Source organism: Monodon monoceros, unplaced genomic scaffold, assembly GCF_005190385.1.
Source record: "Monodon monoceros isolate NGI ecotype Baffin Bay Population unplaced genomic scaffold, NGI_Narwhal_1 Super_Scaffold_21, whole genome shotgun sequence".
NCBI classification, from domain to species: Eukaryota; Metazoa; Chordata; class Mammalia; order Artiodactyla; family Monodontidae; genus Monodon; species Monodon monoceros.
In genome coordinates, this window is record NW_021703778.1 from 95,116,821 (window position 1) to 95,120,546 (window position 3,726).

Sequence of the window (3,726 nt, forward strand, 5' to 3'; positions counted from 1 at the left end):
ATCTGGAGGATACTGGTCGTTTAACATAATAGAAAAGAACTTTAGGCTATTTAAGAAGACATGCATGTCAGTAAAAATGTGTTGACTCTTAAAATAATAGACAACCCCATTTATATTATTTCTTAGTTGATGAATCATTGCTGTAAGAACTGTGTTTCACAAATTTCAGAATTTTGAAATTTCTAAATAATCAAAAGTACTTTTTCTTTTTAGCTTAACACACATTATAAGAAATTCAGTCTGAGTCATTTAGAATTAAGTGACTAGAAGTTATAATGGTGATTTAAGCTTTCCCCCCAAATTACCAGTATATAAAAATTTTGGCTCTGCGGCGTGGTCCTCGGAGACGCTTGGCCTTGCCCTGTGCTAGCCATGGCCGACTACCTGAGAGCGGCGGCACGTCCTACATGCCAGACGATAGACTCACTGCACAGCAGCTGTTCAACTGCACGGACAGTCTCACCTACAGCGACTTTCTCATTCTCCCCGGGTACGTCGACTTCACTGCAGACCAAGTGGACCTGACCTATGCTCTGACTAAAAATATCACTCTGAAGACCCCACTGGTTTCCTCACCCATGGACACAGTCACAGAGGCTGGGATGGCCATAGTAATGGCGCTTACAGGTGGTATTGGCTTCACCCACTACAACTGTATATCAGAATTCCAGGCCAATGAAGTTCGTGAAGTGAAGAAATATGAGCAGGGATTCATCATGGACCCTGTGGTCCTCAGTCCCAAGGATCGAGTGTGGGATGTCTTTGAAGCCAAGGCCCGGCATGGCTTCTGTGGTATCCCCATCACTGACACAGGCCGGATGGGGAGCCACCTGGTGGGCATCATCTCCTTAAGGGACATTGATTTTCTCAAGGAGGAGGAGCATGACCGGTTTTTGGGAGCGATCTTGATGAAGAGGGAAGACTTGGTGGTAGCCCCTGCAGGCATCACATTGAAGGAAGCAAATGAAATTCTGCAGCGCAGCGAGAAGGGAAAGTTACCCATTGTAAATGAAGATGATAAGCTGGTCGCCATCATTGCCCAGACAGACCTGAAGAAAAACCGAGATTACCCACTGGCCTCGAAAGATGCCAAGAAGCAGCAGCTGTGTGGAGCAGCCATCGGCACTCATGAGGCTGACAAGTATCAGCTGGACTTGCTAGTCCGGGCTGGTGTGGACGTGATGGTTTTGGACTCTTCCCAGGGAAACTCCGTCTTCCAGATCAACATGATCAAATACATCAAAGAGAAATACCCCAGTCTCCAAGTCATTGGAGGTAATGTGGTCACAGCTGCTCAGGCCAAGAACCTCACTGATGCTGGTGTAGATGCCCTGAGGGTGGGAATGGGCAGTGGCTCCATCTGCATCACTCAAGAAGTGCTGGCCTGTGGGCGGCCCCAATCAACAGCAGCGTACAGCGTGTCAGAATATGCACGGTGCTTTGACGTCCCTGTCATTGCTGATGGAGGAATCCAAAATGTGGGCCATATTGCCAAAGCTTTGGCCCTTGGGGTCTCCACAGTTATGATGGGCTCCCTCCTGGCTGTTACCACTGAAGCCCCTGGTGAGTTTTCTTCTCTGATGGGATCCAGCTAAAGAAATATCATGGTATGGGTTCTCTCGATGCTGTGGACAAGCATCTCAGCAGCCAGAACCGATACTTCAGTGAAGCTGACAAAATCAAGGTGGCCCAGGGGCTGTCTGGGGCTGTGCAGGATAAAGGATCCATGCACAGATTTGTTCCCTACCTGATTGCCGGCATCTAGCGCTCCTGCCAGGACATTGGTGCCAAGAGTTCGACCCAAGTCCAAGCCATGATGTATTCTGGAGAGCTCAAGTTTGAGAAGGGAACATCCTTAGCTCAGGTGGAAGGTGGTGTCCACAGCCTCCACTCATATGAGAAGCGTCTTTTCTGAAAAGGGATACAGCACACCCTCGGCTTTTCAATAAAAGTTTGAAAAAAAAAATTTGACCAATGTCTTACTCTTTAGATAAAGTAGGGGTCCCTGGCTGGATAACTTACAGAGCCATGTGCCTGATAGTCATGGATAACCCATGTGTCAAAGTGATGATTTGCCAGCTTGGTTAATGAATGAATATGCAAAGGACCTCAGGATATGTTTTGTGAGTGATTATCATTATCAGTAATGATGAGAATGAATTTATTGTGAGTTAGGTTACTTTCCGTATTTAATAATCTTCATTTTTCAAAGTTATATCATTCTGGAAAGAAAAATTACTAGTGGATTTCTATTTGACAAATCATCTTTTTATAATGCATATGATCCTTTAAAAAAGAATTATTTTCTCACTGCTATTTATTCTCTCCACATTGACCCTGCTAACAGGAAGAATATATCTGCTTGGGAAAGAGGAATCCCCAAATCTAGGCTTTGTTCTACTCTGTTTCCCACTAATCGATTCAAATAGATGTTAAAAAAAAAACTCCTCAAAAAAGAAAGTCCATTGTCTTGAATGACTACGTATTCTTGCTATTCATAAATTTCATTCTGTTTTCCTGATTTACCCAAAATAAGGCAGTTTTCCTGTTGAGGTTAATTTAGGATATGTAAAATAACCCCATCCTCTAAAAAACAAGGTTGAAATATTTTATCCTGGATATCAGTGACAGTCATTTGTTTTTCACTATATTTAGATTCTCTCAGTATTCTTCTTAAGTCACAAGTTGATCAAGATTGTGATCTCATTTTGGTATAGTGTAAGGCTGTTGAGATGGAAAAGATTAAAAACCAAAACCAAAACCAAACAATTAAAAAATAACTTGTCCACTGTTTCTGGTCCCAGTTACCATATTGTGGTTAAAAGCAACTCCATATGATCTATCACTCTGATTCGTTTTCCCCTTGATTGTAAATGATAACCCAAATGTTCTTGGGCATACAAAAAAAAAAACCAAGTTCATTCTAATAAAAAAAGTTTGTGGAAGTGTGTGGGCAGTACAGAATTGAATTAATTCTGTGCCCTTGGAAAATTTTGACATCTGTACCAAATGCAACACGTTTTCATCATTTTTAATATGGCCCCAGGAAGGATATTAGTCCAGTAGATTTCTCAATCCTGTGATAAGGAAAAAAAACTTTTGTTATTTTCTACCATTACTTGCTTCTTTCATCTCTCAATGGTAGTGCTATGGTACAAGGTCGAAAGTGAAGTGGTCAAAGTTGAATAGCAGAGCAGAGTATCATGTTATCTGGATGTCAGTGGTAGGCACAAGTTCACTCAGTGTAGAACCAAGTGAGAAAGACTAGGAGGGATGAGGAAATAGTGCAGGTTGCGTAACCATACACACAGATCCATTCAGGAACCAAATAAAGGACCAAAAGCAGTAAAAAGTAAAAACAACAAATTCTGCCATTAAAATTCTCAAATTTCACATTTTTTTCTTGATAAAGAATGGGCATATGAGAAGGCATTTTAAAAATGACAAGTGCTCAGAATTTCAACTATGGAAACACAACTAATTGTCAAAATTGTGAAATATTAGGCTTATTACATTAGTACTTTAGCAGGAAATAAATATTGCCAATGTTTGTGTGTTGGGGAAGCAGGAGTGGAACAGAAAGAAATGTGAAGGAAATTGCGCCTGTACAAAGTATAGATATTCGCCTTCTTGATATATTTCTCTCTGGAAATGAATGAAATAATGTGGTTTTGCCTATTCTTAATGTGACCAAATGACTTTTTCTTTAAAACAAAAATTGAGGGT

The 3,726-nt window shown here is 41.3% G+C and overlaps 1 pseudogene; it reads left to right on the top strand.

The window, feature by feature from the left end:
* The first annotated feature begins 372 nt into the window (after positions 1-372).
* LOC114905128 lies at positions 373-1,928 on the top strand (annotated as a pseudogene).
* Positions 1,929-3,726: the final 1,798 nt, after the last annotated feature.